This window comes from Phragmites australis, chromosome 15, assembly GCF_958298935.1.
Source record: "Phragmites australis chromosome 15, lpPhrAust1.1, whole genome shotgun sequence".
Lineage (NCBI taxonomy): Eukaryota > Viridiplantae > Streptophyta > Magnoliopsida > Poales > Poaceae > Phragmites > Phragmites australis.
In genome coordinates, this window is record NC_084935.1 from 21,741,418 (window position 1) to 21,758,957 (window position 17,540).

The 17,540-nt window shown below is 42.6% G+C and overlaps 1 pseudogene; it reads right to left on the reverse strand.

Moving 5' to 3' along the window:
• Window positions 1-2,322: 2,322 nt before the first annotated feature.
• The window catches only part of LOC133892201 (uncharacterized), a 31,567-nt pseudogene continuing 16,349 nt past the window's right edge, over window positions 2,323-17,540 (reverse strand).

The following is a 17,540-nucleotide window of genomic DNA, read 5'->3' on the forward strand; positions in this document are numbered from 1 at the left end:
TGGGCGGCAGCACTGTGGCCCAAAGGCAACACAGCAGCAGCTCCAGTTCTAGGGAAGACACGCGGATGGGAGCCACTCCCGATCGGCCAGGAGGAACCGCACGTGGTCAACTGATCAGACCGAGGGCGTGCGAGGTGAGGTGATCGTGGTGGAGGTGTTCTGAGTAGTGGAGGTGATGATGTACTGACATTGACGATGTACTGGCGATGGCACACGCGGAGATAGGCTAGAGGATTGGTCAAGAGGCCACATCAATCTGGTCAAGCGGTGCACCGAGCGGAGATAGGCTAGAGGCTTGGTCAAGAGGAACCATTCCACAACAAAATATGAGGTTCCTCACTTAGTTGGATAGACTCACAAAACTGAATGACCTGTCTCCACATCTCAAGAGCTTCCCCAAAGAGGGATCTTCGAAAACTGATGCAATCCCACCCTTCACTAAAAACATAAGAAATAGTCACATTCTCAGTGAATGTCAAATTGTAAAGTCTAGAAAACCTAATGGACAATGGTAGACCACTAATCCACAAGTCCTCCCAAAGCCTAGTAGAAAGTCCATTAGCCACTTTCCTTCGACACATCGACAAAATATTATCTTTCACCTCCCTCAAGCCTTTCCAGAAATGAAAAATCCCCATTATGAACCACTGTTTTTGACAAAGGTTTCCAAGCTAAGTATTTCTTCCAAATTAACTCCTTCCAAAGACCATTTTCACTTTCCAATTTCCACAACAATTCATGCTACCCAAATCAAGCACCCCAAAACACCTTTGTTCATTTGATCTGCAAATATCAGGTCAATTTACAAGGTGATACTTTTTCCCTTCTTTTTCTTGCCACAATAGCCTAGCCCTATAAAGGTTCTTCTTTGTAATTACACCTTTAGGAACCCTATACAAGGAAAGTATATATAATGATACATTTGTAAGACTATAAGTTAACAGAGTTAGCCTACCACCAATTGTTAGTAGTTACATGCTAGCTTCTTCTCCATCTTTTCCTCAGCTGGTTTCTACTGTCCATTATAGAAAGCCTTTTTTATCTATTGGAATACCCATATAGACAAAAGGCGTTGACCCTTCAGGACAAGTAAAAATTTGCCGATACTACTCACTCTTTGATTTAGCATCACCCATCCAGAACAGCTCACTCTTGTAAAAAATAACTTTAAGACCAGAGAGTTGTTCAAAAACACACAACACAACTTTAAGGTTTTTTGCACTCTACGTCATCCTCTATCATTAGAATAGTATCATCAACATACTGCAATATAGCCAAACTACCTTCCACCAGATTGGGACTAGCCCTTTAATTAGCCCATTTTGCTGTGCTATTGGAATCAGCAAGGCAAGGTCATCCGCAGCAATATCAAATCAAAGAGGAGACAGGGGATCCCCTGTCTCAAACCTTAGAAATGACAGCAGCTACGAAGGAAAGACATACAACCGTGTGTATATGAATTGAGATGATAATACCGGATCAGAGCTAAGGAAAATTGTAGTTAGGGATGGGTCCAGGTGGTGACGATGAGAGTGGTAGTGATGATCCTGCCTTGTCTAGTGGGCCTGTTTAGATCTTAGGGAGGAGCTTAGAAGCAATAGAGAGGCATAATGCACACATGCATGTTATCTTTCATAATTAGTTGTTGTGTTCAATGTCAGTGAAGGAAATAAGTTCGTGTGGCAAAACAACCTCAAAATGCGGCTATTGTGCGATGCGCTATTGTGCAATGTCTTTTTATTAATAAGTGACAATACATACGTGCGGCTTAAGTTGCACACGGAAAGTAGCGTAGAATCATACATAGCACAACTTCTTCTCAAGATGATTGCGGCAAAACTTAACCAAAATGTAAGCTTTAGAAAGAGAAATAAATAGAAGGAGCAACAAGATTTTCGAACTTACATTTAGTGGTGTATTTTTTTGGAACCACTAAATGAAAGACAGAGTGACCCAAAAGAAAGAAAGAAATAATAAGACATAGTGACAAAAAAGAAAAGAACAATGAACTTACATTTAGCCTCGAGCTTACAGGAAAACAAGAAAGCTTTTACTCAAACATTGAAGATGATCTATGTAGTCATCACAGAAAGGCAAATTTTCTGAAACAAGTCAGAGTAGTATAGTAGTGGCCTGGTAGATTGGTCAAAAACTAAAACATTCATTGGGCAACATTATAACCAATTCTCATTGGGGGAAAATTTGAGATTAGTCCTCACAATAGTGCATGTTATCACTTACATTGAAATACTAGATTCAAACTGCTAGTATAAATACTAGAAATATATCATAGACATGAGAACTTTAATCAGATATTACTACTTAACTATATTTGGCACCAGAAAGGTTCATAAGTTGGATGGCAGCCTTCACCTCTTCCTCTCCATGCTGTTGGATCTGTGGCATCATCATCTCCTTCCAGCAGCCTGTTGTCGTCAGCATATCCCTAATTTCAACTTCCTCAGGCCCCTTGTTTGTCTTCTTCTTGCCATTGTCGCCATTGTTTTGTAACTTGATTACCTTCCTTTGGTGCTGATTACCCCTCCTCCTATTCTTACCCTTGTTGCCATTTGTTTCTAACTCAAGTGCCTCAATTCCCTTCCTTCGGTACCGGATCCCACAAGCATTGCATAAAGACTACATGCGCATCCATCATATAAAATCAAGAAAACTATCCATGAATCAAGAAGACAATACAATCGACAAGTGACTCTTAGGTATTACATTTGGTATTGGATCTAAGTATTACCTTGCAGCCAAAGGGGCCATTGCGCCATAGCGACGTTCTGCTGGTGTGGCAATGAGTACAGATCTTTGACTTGTTTAGATCAAAGGAGCCACCAACCTTGACCGATAAGAACATCAAGAAGATCAGTAGGTTTCATAAGAACATACGAAGAACAAATCTAGAGAGAGTCAAGTGAGAATTTAATCTTACTCACCTTTTGGAAAGAGAGATCATCCGCCATGGGAAGGAATACGAGATCGCCAAAACCTCTTGTCTCTGTTTGTTTTGTTTGAATCTGCGTGCGGGGTGGGAGCGGGGCATTTTTCGTAGCTTTTAAAGCTAGAAAATCCCCATATTGTATCAAGAAAATTAATTAATGTGAACGCAAATGCTATTGTCTATATGCTCATATTTATTATAGCGTGGAGATCCTTTCCAAATGTTTAAATTTTATTATCAGCCCAAATTTTACCTTATTTGCGAAATCCATGCATAAACAGTGTTCTCACTTAACTCGACCTAGGTTTAAAAACTAGTTGTTGCAAACCCAACCCATTAGAGTAGCCATGAAGCTAGTTCACACAAAATTTTTTTGTAGAATTGTAGGTATGATTTTGTTATCTTTTATGTCTTGGGCCGGCTTTCCGTGTTACACAAGCTCAGCATCAGTCGCATATATAGGTCTAAAAAAAGCAGTAACATATATAGGTAAGTATATTTGTTATTCTAGACCCATCCTTTTGTTCATAGAAAAGGACCATAGTGCCTACAATTACTAAGGATAAATGTATCTCCAGGGATTCAAACCAGACTACTTCTGATTTTCCAATGCACTTACTCACATGACTTGGTTGCAACTTAATGCCTTAGGCCTTCGGGTGCAATGCAATATATACAATATTTGAAACAAAAATTGCTTTAACACGATTATGACATCTACAACTTGCCAAAATACCACTCGCTCACCAGCTCTTGCTAAAATACTATCCAGTTAGTTCTATATTACCCAGGTTTCCATTATATGCAAATGGCAGTGATGTTTGACATATTTTCTCCTGGTTGTTGCTGTAAAACTATTGTGTAGCTTCAATAAGTTGTGGCCTTCTTCTACATTTGGCTGTGATTCCATTCATGTGCTCCATTACCGGTTGCTCTGTCATCTGCTATGTGAAAAATTGAAGCTAGATTTATCCGTTGGTAATTTTTGTGTTGACTATATGTGGTGATACATCCAGAATTGATGTGTTAAATATTGAGTAACACTACTATAGAAGCTCTCATGGCAGATGGGTTTTAAGCCATAACCTAGACAGTTAACCTTCTATCTGCCAAAAATTGTCTGCGATGACCCTCCTAATCGCAGACGGTTCATCAAACTGTCAGTGATGATAGATATCATAAATGGCTCTTGCAAATGAACCATTTACAATGACTTCTATCCACGTCACCTGTGCCAGCAAACACTGTTCATGATAAGTTAGATAGATGGTTCCGTTATATTAACTGTCTGATTTATTCGATGTATCACAGATGGTCGTAACTAATAATCGTATGTGATATGTGCAAATGGTTACTGCCACAACAACCGCTAGAGGAACCAAGGAAGGGACGCTTGTGTTAGCGTGGAGGAAGTTGGGGGTGGCGGTGAGGGTCAAGAGCTTGGCAGCAAATCTTAGACTTGTGGGGTACGCATTGTGGTGGCAACGGCGGTGTAGATTGCAAAGGTGGTGCTGTCAGCATAGAGATGATGGCGGAGGGAATGGTGTAGGAGAGGCAGCAACGGTCTGGAGGTGGTGGCTCTGCGTGTCATGGAGGCTAGGGATGTGCTAGCATTGGCATATATCGAGAAGGTGGGGTGTCAGCATAGAGGTGGTGCCGTCACCATCTAGGATGAGATGCACAAGCGTGGAGAGGATGAGGCAAGCTATGGAGTGAAGTGCATAAGTGTTGGTGTGTATGTATATGTGTGTCCTGTAATTATGAAGTAGTGTAGGAAGTAAAGTGTAAAATATTGTAAGATAAAAGAAACACTAGAAGGGAATGGGAATGCATCGAGAGGATTCCACCACAAAATCAACATGGTATTAGAGTTGGGTGATGTGGTGCTCCCATGCATGAGATGGTGATTGAGTTTGATGGTATAAAACTACAGTACAACTTTACCCTCTCGATTGACAAGGACCCGATTGCCGATCGGGTGGATCTAGGCGATGACCTTACTGGCAATGAGGTAAGACATTTTATCAATAAATGTGCCACAGACTACAACATCGAGCTTGAATCATCCGGTCACCAGGATGATCGTGCAATCGATGTTTGCCACAAATCCAGATCTTCCCCCGTGGCTTCTGACAACATGGATTGTCGGAGAACCTATCCATAGGTCTCCCCCCACTACCACATAATCATTGATAGCAGGTGGTGTGTCACAGATGGTTTCTTAGGACCCGTCACTAACAAAATATCCTCAAATGGTTGCTAAGATAGACGTGTCTGTAACAAGATAGCCATCTAGATGCAACTGAACTCACAAATGGTTTTTATAAATCTATCTGTTTGTATCATACAGACAGAGACGGCATTTAGAAAAACCTATCTGTGATATAGTTACAGATGGTTTCTTGTAAGATCTGTCTATGTCTGTACGATAGACACATACGAAATTTCTGAAAACCTGTCTATATTTAATGACATGTGAACATTTTCATATTTAACCGCTCATCTTACTTGGCTCTTTTGGCTTCACACAAACACAACCCCTCATCTCCTCTCAATATAAAGCGGGGAGGAGTGTTCTTCTTCCTCACTCATCATATCCTAGTGTTCCACTGCAATAAGAAGCATCATCCTCATTCGCCATCAGCATCAAAGAAGAGAGATCTCAGCGGAGGTTGAATCCCTTTCATTGCACCGAGGTGAGCATCATATGGTTCCCATTGTGATTTAGTTAGGGTTTGTTAGGTTTTCATTGCTTTGATTTGTGTAAATAATGGTTGAGCCTTGTTTCCATTGTAGATCTACAATGGCGCAGCTCATGACAATCAAGAGGTGGCAGGATGGGGTAGTCCCTATGGCGGCTTCGATGGTGCTGATGCTTGGCTCATGCGTGAGATAGTCAAGGTGCAGCCATATCTGGATGACTACGAGCTGTTCATTAAAGATGATGCTTGGGTTGACACTATGCTAAAACATAAGAGGCTGAGTGTCACACCTGGTTTTAACAGCCAAAACCAGATGCGGCTTATGTGTACCCAGGATGTTCAACGCACATAAAGATGTCACAAGTGAAGTAACAAAAGCAATACTTTTATTAAATAAATGTTAAACTCTTACAACAATTGACATATATTGTCTTCTATGAAGATATCTGCAGCAGAACAGAAGCACTGGTACCCAATACCGCAGGCAACTGACCAGGAGACAGGCGCCTAGAACGTCACAACCTCGTCTTGATAGTCTTCAACATCTTCATTCACTGAGCAGCATTGGTTAATAGGCAAGTGTCCTTAATCATCTTGAAAATATGATTTAAACTGTTTTGTTTTACAAAATTGTATGCAATGTCTGTCAATATGATGGGTAGTCACCTATGTTAGAGTTTTCCCTAGATTTTTCCTTATCATCCATTGAAATCTAGATGGTTTATGGTTAGGTATTTTTGGTGGGTAGATTGCTTAGCGATACTTTTGAGATACTGGGAAGTGTCATAATCTTGACTAATGAACATATGCAACAACGGTGGTTAATTTGTGAATGGTCTAGCAACATAGAACCTTGGGCCTTGAGCAAAGTGGTTTTGATGGTTGTCATGGTTATAGTGTTGGTTTAGTGTTTGCTCAAGTAACCTAAGTAAGGACCTATTTGTGGAACAACAACCCAAGAAGTAACATACCAACTACGAGGCTAATATGGGTAAGGTGTGATATACTAGTTAGAGACTATCCATTGTGTGTTATGTCAGCCAAAAGGGGGCTTCTGGGTAGGAGTTGAACTCGCGTAAATCTGAACAATGTGTGATGTGCATTTGTTTGAAGTTATTAACATTTGTCATATGTAAATGCCTATATTTTGTGTTCTAAATAATGTGTGATCGATGTTATAAACAATGTGTGATCAATTTTCTGAACAATGTGTTAATATGTTGTTTAATTTGTGAATCATGAAGTGTGTATCAGTGTGACCATTTCACCCCTATAAATAAATTTGCAACAGGGGTGAAATGGTCACACAGACGGTTTAAAAAAAATCAATCTGTGACAATTAACATAGACAGTTTAAATAAAACTTGTTTGTGACTCTAAGTGCACACATACAAGTTTCAACAAAACCTATCTATGATTCTTATTACGTGCAGACGATTTTATAGCAAATCCATTTGTAAGAAGGTTAATATCACAGACACTTCTACAGAGATGGAACTTATAACCGTCTGTGATAGGGTTTAAAATTCGTCTATAATAACCCATTCTGAGGTAGTGCCCGATGACAAGTCCATGATGGATCTGGACTCCTCCTCTACTAGAGCTTACCCTCGTGAAGTCTTTGCTATTAGAGACAAGGCAATGGTTACATCCAATCATGATGATGATCCAACAAATACACAGGATCTAACTGATTTGGTTGTGGGAAACAACAATCAAACCGCACTAACGAAAATGACTCCGATCCAAAATCCCAGCCGGATCTCGGATCTCACGTCTCCCAATCATCAATAAGGAACCCAACGCTTCAGATCTGCAGCAGCTCAGAGGCTCCTACTTCTACAGGATGCCCTTAGACAGCCCCTACTACAGATCTGACTAGCCCTGAAGGCAACAGCTGGCTCAATTTGATGCACAATATATCTAAGGAAGCTCAGGCTTAGGCCAAGAACTCTCATCAAGTAGCGGTCGCAAACAGCTCCAACCGAGGTAAGTCCCTTGCGGATCCTTCTCGTGATGATTCAAATCTAGAAAGAAGTAATCCCCGGAACAAGACAAGTTGGGAAGATAACCGAGCTCATCATCGCCGCTAAATTTTGCCGGTTAGGAACCACGCCATTACTGATATGTGCAAAGTCAACAATGAATGAAGACACACAAAGACTCTTGAGGAATAAGTTGACTTCTCCTCGGCAACCAAACCAGAGGTCACCGCAATGTCGTTCTAGTAGAAGCCATGACCAATTTCTGAGCCCGATGGGAAGAGTTCCACTGGCCACCTGGATCAACCAAGATGCCATCAATGGGTGCCAAGCTTTCTCCGGATTTACAGAGGGTTGACTGGCCAGCTTGGTTTCAACCCAAGTCAATCAAGAAGTACAATGGAACCACCAATCCCAATAAATTCCTTCAAATCTACACTACAACTATCTAAGCGGCTGGTGGGGATGAAAAAGTTATGGCCAACTACCTCCCCACAACCCTTGAGGGGTCGACCAGGACCTGGCTAATCAACCTACCGTCAGAGATGATCTACTCACGAGACAACTCTACAGCTTGTTTCTAACCAACTTCCAAGGCACGAATGTTTGCTCCAATAGGAAAAATGACATTTTCCATGTTATGCAGACAAAGAAGGAAACCTTGCACAAATTTATCTGACACTTCAGCAATTCCCAGAACACCATCCTAAAGATAACCGACTATGACATCATTAAGGCATTTTTTTTAAGGGGTCAGGAGCCGCCAATGCATTGGGGACATCACTATGAAAGAGCCCAAGACGGTCAAAGAACTAATGAAGATCATCGACAAGATGGCCAATGCCGAGAAGGTTCTCCTATTCATAAAAGAAAGGGATGAGGGCATCAATCACTCCTAACTCAAACTAGATGACAACTCAACAAAGTTCAAGAAGAACTCCAAGAGAGTTAATGGTAAGAAAACTAAACTGATGAAGCTTTGGTAGATCTTACCGACAAGCTTCCCGGCTCATCCTAGGGCAAGGGTAATCAGCCAGGTACTAGCAAATGCTCCAACAAGCTCTGGTGCGACTTCGACAGCCATAGCCTCTAGCAATGCCACATTTACTAAAAGCTTATCAGCACTGAGGTCGATAAGGCAAAGGGGAAGAAAACCTAGGTCACAACCTAGAGTAGGGCCTCTAGCTTCAGCTATGATTCAAACACGATGTCCTACTAGGAGGGGGACAGGAACGTTAACCACATGTTCAGTGTCTTGGCGTCCTACAAGTCCAAGAGCCAATACGAGATGGTGGCCCGAGAAGTGCTTGCAGCTATCCTAAAAAGTTGTCAGGCTATCAAGTGGTCAAATGTCAAAATCTCTTTCGGCCAATATGATAGCCTAGAGAACTTAGTATAGCTAGGCCACTTTCCAATAGTGGTCGAGACTATGATCAACAACTACAAGGTTACCCAAGTGTTGATCGATGGAGGAAGTTCTCTAAACATCCTCTTCACGGGTGCACTCCATGCGATGCATACGTCTCTCAAACTGCCATCAAGCCAATTACTCACACCTTCCATGACATAGTACCCGGATCATTGATCGTGCCTAGTGGCCAGATATTGCTTTCTATCACCTTTGGGAAGCCTAACAACTTCCAAATGGAGAAAATTCCATTTGACATGGTCGATTTCTAGATGACGTACAACGCCATCTTAGGATGACCAACACTAGCCAAATTCATGGTTGCTGCACACTATGCTTACTAGTGCATGAAGATTCTAGGGCCCAAGGGAATCATCACTGTCTAGGGATGCCTCAAGGTAGGTTTTTCTGCGACAAGCTGAGTCTTGACATGGCGGTTTAGCACCAAGCTGACTAGGAGACCAAGAACTCGAGGCCCATGGTGGCCAAGAAGCCTTCATCGTAACCATGACTAGAACGTCTGAAAGCAAACCAGACAACCCAGGGAACTAGTTTCACGACTAGTTTGGAACCAATGTAATAGCAGTAAGCTATCTCTGAAGTAGGAGGGTCCTTGTACATCAGTTAAATCAAATCATATTCTATCGTATAGGTTAGCAATATAAGGTGTTAGGGTCCTCAATAATTCTTGGAATGTCGATTAGCTCTGTAAGTTCTATACATAAGTCCTAAGTGTACATTTATATCAGTAAAAATCATATTGCCTGAAAAGTTGCATGAATACCTTTTTTCTACCTTATCTATCATCCCTTGCACCCTAATGCCTGGCAATAGGGTGAGTCACTATCTGGGCACCTCTACCCACTCACGCTCCTGAGATTATGAAAAGTTTTTCTACAAGTAAAGGGAAGTATGAGTTCCTTTTACTTCTTTGTATTATTTGCTTCTTTACTTTTAGATAGCCTATCCAAAAATTTCTTCCCAGATAGATAGTTGGGGGCTTAACGGTACTCGGTACTGAAAGCTCAAAATGATGTATTGCGCATGCACCAAAAATAATTCCAACTATAAGGGATGGTGTTTTAGGTCACAACCTTGGAGTTATGAAAAGGTTGAAGGCTATGACACTTTTCACTCAAGTTGGACCTAAGGCTTATCATAATAAGCGCCTCGATTAGCAAAGGGAGAAGTGACTAAAGCTACACACAATAAGCTGTCAAACACGTTATGTACCTAACACCTACGAAGCTCCTATTTCAAGTACAAACATTTAAGATAAATATCTTAGTTTTTAACAAAATATTGAGTTCATATTACAGGCTGGATGAAATAAAAAGTCCTAACGTGATGATGCGAAGGTCATCATGTTCACATATCCCTTCGCCAACCAAGACACCTCCTCTACCATTCGGTTCGCCTTCTCGTCGTCTTCCCCATAGAACTCCTTACGGAGGACAATGGTGTTAATCTCTCGGTAGTGTGCTTTCTTGATAGCTAGCACCCAGGCGATCACCTCCTCTGTGCATTGATGCGCCTGGCTTGAGATGTGGCTAGCCACCATTGGCTAGAAACCTCTGAAGGCTTCGGCAAGCCTGGTCGCTCGGTTGGCTAACCCAGCGGTGCTGGCAACCTTGATCTCGACTCCATTGAGAGCATCTTGGAACATATGCAGGGCCATGGCTAGTTGCTGTTGGACAGAGCTTATGTGGGCCCCTCCTGGGCTAGGGCGTCGTGGGTCTTAGATAGTTCTACAGGAGAAGACATTTGGTTCAAAAAAGACAAGAATGGTGTGACCAAGGTATCAGGAAGCTTACCCCTAGACTTATTGTCTAACTCGAAGCACAGCCCCTCCTTCTTGGAAGACTCCTTGGAGAGTTGGAGGCCCATCTTGTCCAGCTGATGGTCCTTCTCAGCGAGTTTCCATTCCTTCTCGGCCTTTGTGCCTGACTAGCTGAGCCCTTATATCTTAGACTTCCCTACAGAGGGCGTGTATCTACACCATGGCTAGCCGCAAAGCCCCAGGTTAGCACACATAATTCTATTAACTAAATGATTGTCTTGTAGGGTAGTACTTACCACAAAAAATGAGACCAAGAAGTCCTCCGGGTCATGATAGCCCTGAACTCGGGTCCCCTTGATGACATCCCTCCAGGGCATCTCACTGGGCAACCCATGAACAAGCTTCTTGGGCTCCTCAGGTACCACAACTTCCACTCTCCAAGTCAGACACCTGGTAGTGGTTCACGAGCCCGAAAGCCAAAGACACAAACACAGTAGCCGACGGATAAGGTTACCGTCACTGGAATCGATATAGACAGGCTGCCTACGGATGAAAAGGCCTTGAATAGATTCTGGAGGGTCGTAGGGCTCATTGCTCGGGAGAGGGTACCAATAACGATTAAGTTTGATGACCTCAATGAAAAAGCGAAGAGGGACTTGTTCGATAATGTTGTCAAGGAGTACCTGGAGTACCGTGAAAACATAAGTGAGCATCAAACGAATGCCATGATGAAAAGGCAGTAATGAAAGTGATCGCGAAACTTCACCTAAGTTTTAAGAGCAAGCTTGTTAATCAATACTTGGCTAAAGGGGTGACACCCTTCGAGAGCTACAAGCACTTGAAAGTGAAAGATTGGGAAGCTTTTGTGCAGATGAAGAACTCAGAGCAGTTCAAAAGGGAGAGTGAGGAGAAGAAGTAGCTTCGAGCTAGGAACAAGCACAACCACAGGACCAGCCCAACTGGGTACATGGGGAAAAAGGCAAAATGGCAGGCAGAGGATGAAAAGTTAGCAAAAGAAGACTGTAAGAATCCTTGGTTACAATTCCCGAGACGATTGCAGTCATATTTGCTTGCACGGGTGTGCTGTCCAAAAGCTGAGAAATCACATTTAGAATCAGTGAAATCCATTCAATTGCAGAAAAAGTAAAAGGAAAGTCAGCCAAAGCTAGCCAAGGTTCTTTCACTAGAGTCAGGGAACATGATGTTCTCTCAGTGATGCTGGGAACCCCGGAGCACCCGGGTCGAGTGCAAGGTGTATCCAGTTTTCAAGGCTCGAAATATGGCTTTCCCGAAGACCTCAGAATGTACAAGAAGGGGAAGAGGTCGGGTGCAGTGGACGTGGATACATTGACACAGGATATCACCTAGAAAGGTTATGCAAACATCATGAAAATGCTTACAGCACGGGGAATAGAGATTTCTATCCCATAGGTAGCTAGCCCGAAATTACATGGAAGAGTAGCTGTACCTCCAAAGAGGTCGATCAATCAGTAGTCGACATGACTAAGCTAGATACGATGGATCTACTAGAAGGGCCCATGCCCTGCAGCCTTGTAATCTGGTCTAATGGGTATCAAATGGAGGTTGCAAGGGGCAAGCTGCTTCCAAATGTCTATATCTTACATATGGTCCCGATACGTATTGCCTTCTCCTCCTCTAAAGAAACTGTCTTCACTACCTTCTCCTCCTCCAGAGAAGCCAGCTTCACTGTCTCCTCTTCATCTGGTAGACTCGCTTCCAGCTCCAATTCCTTCTCCCCCAAAGAGCCCAAAGAAGAAGAAAAAAGGAGCCGGGAAGAAAAGATATAAGAACACCTACCAAAGAAGTCAAAGGTCATTGTATCAGCAAAGAAGTCCATGGACATTAGAGAAGCGTAGACTAGTGCCCACATGAAATTCCAATATGGGAAGCTCTTGATGACGGTAGATGACCTAACAAGGGTGGGACAAGCATGTGTCGAGCTGAATAATTACTACATGTAGACTTGTAGAGACACCAAGGCTCATTCCATAGTCGTACAGTACAAATGACGTCACTTGTTAACTGACAACAACTACTTTCTTGTGGATTTCAATGACTTATATGACCTCTTCAACATTGATGCCATGGACGTATCATTATTACGGATCTTCACATTATAAGTTCCTTGAAACTAGACATTCATTAATTAATACCACTAAGTCATGAATCTAACTATTTTCTTATCCATAGATGCTTGATCAAAGAAAAGAAGAAGGAGCCCATCAGATTTCTTAACCGTGAGGCTATTTTAGTCTCGGTCATCAAAGCGCATGGCGACTACTATGTGGACTATGTGGCTAGGATAATGCAATAGTATTCTAAAAATGGACTACTTGTTGGCACCCACAACACCAGTGGCTATTGGATCTTACTAGTCATTTGCCTCAAGTGGGACTTGGTGTGGTGCCTCGACTCATCAAGACCAGTAGGACCAAAAGGCAAACCTAGAAAACATGATTACAATGATGTAAAAAGACTCCTTGACATGCAAGTTCTTCCTGACTTAGTTTACATATTTAACTTTTCTAACATTCAAATATCCCTAATATATCCCTCTTTATGCAGGGCTTTTGATAAGTACCTTCAAGTTGATCTGACAACAACGTGAAAGACAGTCGTAGACTGACACACAAGACTGAGTTCACGGTAAATGCTACCAAACATATTACCAAATGCTCTCTATTATTGTTTTTTCTTTTGATCTAACAGTAATTTTTCTTTTCCGCAGTGCTACCAATAACCATAGCGCAACGTCTGCGGATTCTATGTTTTGTACAACATGCTCCTACTCACGATCCGAGCAAAGGTTATCAAATCCCCCAATGTAAGTTCAATACAAGATTATTCATAACTAATTTCAGTAACTAGTTTAATTCCATGATAATATTATATTGGTTACAAGTCAAATTATACAGGATTATGAGGCTTGTTTTTTGGATGATGGTGCATTCCTGAGGATTCGACAATGAATCGTCGAGTTCATAATGTCTGAAGTTATCAACCCACACGGTGAGTTCCACTGTAAAAACCTTAGGTCATAAAGCCTTATATAATATAAAAGATATAATTTTATAACTTGTGATTCTGTGATGAATTGATTGGAACTTTATAACTACAAGCAGAGATATTATGGATGGTACCAAGTTGTTAAGCATTAAGCACTCATATAACTATGTTGTGATTCTATGATGAAGTGAGTTCTTATATAAGTGTATTTGTCGATATGGATATGGATGCATTGCTATTGTTTGTAGAGAGAAGATGGCTCTCAAATCCTAGCTATGCTACATGATGCAACTAATAAACAGGAGAAAGCTACAGGCAGTGAGGTCAATAGTGATAGGTGAAGACCACTACCCAGGTAACCTCCCCAGCATATAGGAGACATGCATCAGTGACGGGTGAACACCATTAACTGTCACTTATGACCTATATATAAGTGAAAGATAACCTCGTCACCTGTTATTGATATGCTCACATAAGTGACGGGTAACCCTATAACCCATCACTGATGTGTTTCTCTCTAGCACATGGAGACATACTTCAATGATGGATCACTATTATAACCCGTCACTAATAAACTCTCATTAATAACACGTTCGGGATGACAGATGAGGAACCCGTCACTAATAATGTTACCACCCATCACTAATAAGCTTTTTTTTCCACGTAGTGACACTTGATTAGTTAACTGAATAAATTGTTACGGTATTTAACGAGGACCATAGTCTACGTCCAGTGCATGGTACATACAGTACAGCAATTCTAAAGTATTGTAACTGGGCAGTTAGCAGGAAAAACACCAATATTGCAAGACAAAAAAAAAACACACACCACTTCCCAGTTTGTAAGCACCTGTCAATAGCAACGGACCTTTTACTATTAATAAAATCTGTAGCTGCAAGCAATGTACCGGGCCAAGCAGATGCTCCAAAAATGCCACTTAAGACAGTTCTAATTGCAACTTGTTTCATTAATTCCATTGCAAGTCCTGGATCAATAATGCAATGTTAACTATAAAAGTATAAGCAAACAATGTATACTAAAGTACAGAACCATAAACATTACTTGATGTCAGCCAATCCTGTATTGCTGTCCACACTGCAATTATATGCTTAGACCACCATTGAAGGATGTACCTGCCAAATATTACACAACAGTGTCAGAATGCTCTGGCCATATAGAATACATGTAAAAACACATCCTCTCAAGGTTATCCTTCCATCCTTCCCAAGGTCTCAAGAAGTCACCATCGAAAGCTCCTGAAACCAAGATACCAACCTCAAGGCGCTGAAATAGTGAACGCCGTTTACAGAGATTGAATCAGTTTGATTACAGAATGGTTGATGGCATTCTAGTGACTTGAATTCTATGTGAAAGCCAGAGAGAAAAGGAACTCACAACCTGATTATGGTTATCATCAATAGGTTTGAACTCCAATTCTTTCACACTTCCAATTCGTGTTGCCATTTTGCTCCCCGTCAAGCCAGCCCCAGCAGCTAATTTGTCAAAGGTCATTGCAACGAATATGAACAATTAAGTCAAATATTTCCACACTACTCTATCGATTTTGGATCATACATTGCAACTTCTACAGGGAATTCATCAAGGGATCATTTCGATTGTAAAATGTGCCCGGTGCCCATAAAGAGGTGTGCATATTCGTTATTTGTGTAGGTTCATTGGACAATAAGTTTAACTACCATGAACAACAGAAAAGAGGTTGTTCTTAACTTCAAATAATTTTTTATTGTTAGACTGAACAGGTCATCGGATGAAAAAAACAGAAGCTCAAAATAACATCATCAGAAGAGCTTTGAAAAAACATTTATACCAACCTCCAAATGAGGCAGCAATAGCCACAGAACCAGTAACAGATCCTGGTTCAGCAGCCATATCAGCAAATCCACTAGCTCCTATAAAAGGGACAAGTGCGCCGAGTGTTGGAGCTAGAGCGCCAAATCCTGCAGCAATAGCTGGTGCAGCTAAACCTGTCAGGTAGAAGACAATACCAACCACCTGGGGTAGTGTTTGCAAGGTAGAAGACAATATCAACCACCTGGTGTAGTGTTTGCAAGTGAACTGTCAAGATGTAATAGATATATTTTTTCTGGAATTCATTCCTACCCCCTGCAGTAATAGCCAGCAATGCTCCTCCAGTCAAAACAGGTGCACCAATAATTCCTCCACGCTTCCATTTTTCCCATTTACTTTTGGGTGATGCATTTTCTTGAGCTTGTTCTTGTTCTTTTACCACAGCCATGGAGGAGCACGCGACCATTACCTCGATAGCTTCCTACAATGCCAGTATTAGGAAGATTATTATTGCACAATTATGTATTTACTTTTCTGTTGTAACCTTTCATGTATATCTTCTCTAATTGAGGATCTTGTAACCCTTGGTTCTGCCCATGAGGCATTATATGGAGAGCGCACCTGGCCTCCCTGATACGTGCTGTTTCTCCCTCGTTCCCCTCCTCTTTACATGGTATAGAGCAGATTTTTTTCTCTTTCGATCCTCCTTCTGCAGCCCAGCATCACCGCGTTGTTCTCCCAATGCGCGTCAGTTTCCCCTTCCCACCCCACCTCTTCTATGCGAGTGTGCATCCTGACACTGCCACCATGTCGACAACCTCCGACTCAACCTCTGTGACCTCAGGCACCGTCACCAACACCACTGTGGTGGCCATGGCCAGCTCCTACGCCACGATCTCCGTTCGCACGCATGTCCCGGTCGTGCTTGACCTCGACAACCCGAACTACAATAAGTGAGCATCCTTCTTCACATCCCCTCTGGCAAGTTCGTGCTCCTCCGCCACATTGATGGATCAGCGCCTCCTGCCCCTTCCGATCTGTTGTGGGTGCAGGCCGACTACTCCATCCTCAGATGGATCTACGGCTCTGCCAATGACAACGTCCTCAACATCACCATGGACTAGAACCAACGTGCCTGTGATCTTTGGGTCGCCATTGAGAACCTCTTCAACCATAACAAAGAACCGCGCGTGATCTACCTCAACAACCAGTTCCACTCCTTCGTCCAAGGCGATCTCACCATCTCCGAGTACTGCAAGAACATCAAAATGTTGGCTGACTCCCTGCATGATGTCGGGCATGCCATTTCCATGTCACAACTAATCCTCAACATGCTACGCGGGTTGAACCCGCATTTTTCCAGCGTGGCCGATAGCATCGCCAACGACACGCCATTCTCGTCTTTCAACAAGGCACATTCCACCCTTGTACTAAAAGAACTTCGCTTGGCGAATGAATGTGAGATCACAAAGGAATCAACGCTCCTAGCAGCGTCATCCACGTCTTTCACCTGTAGCTCTAGCAGGTGTCGCTCTTTGGTGGCCCCAGCATGTTGCTACCCAGGACGAGGGCCACAACAACATGCACGGTGAAAAGGGCTGCCAGTACAGCAGACACGGGGGCTAGCACCGGGGCAACAACCAGAACGCCAGTGCCAGGCAAAACCCTTCAACCCGTCTGCCACAACCTGCGGGCCCATGGTTTTGCTTGAATTCGTGGGCATGCAGCTCGGCACGGCAGCTTGGCGTCATGTGCCCAAGTTGCTCAGTGCACACCACTGGGCACCTCAAGCCCACACGACATTTTCCCCATCACAAGCCTCTCCACCGTCTGTGCCATCATGGGATTAGGCAGCTCTCGTTGACGCCATGAACTAGCTCGCCAT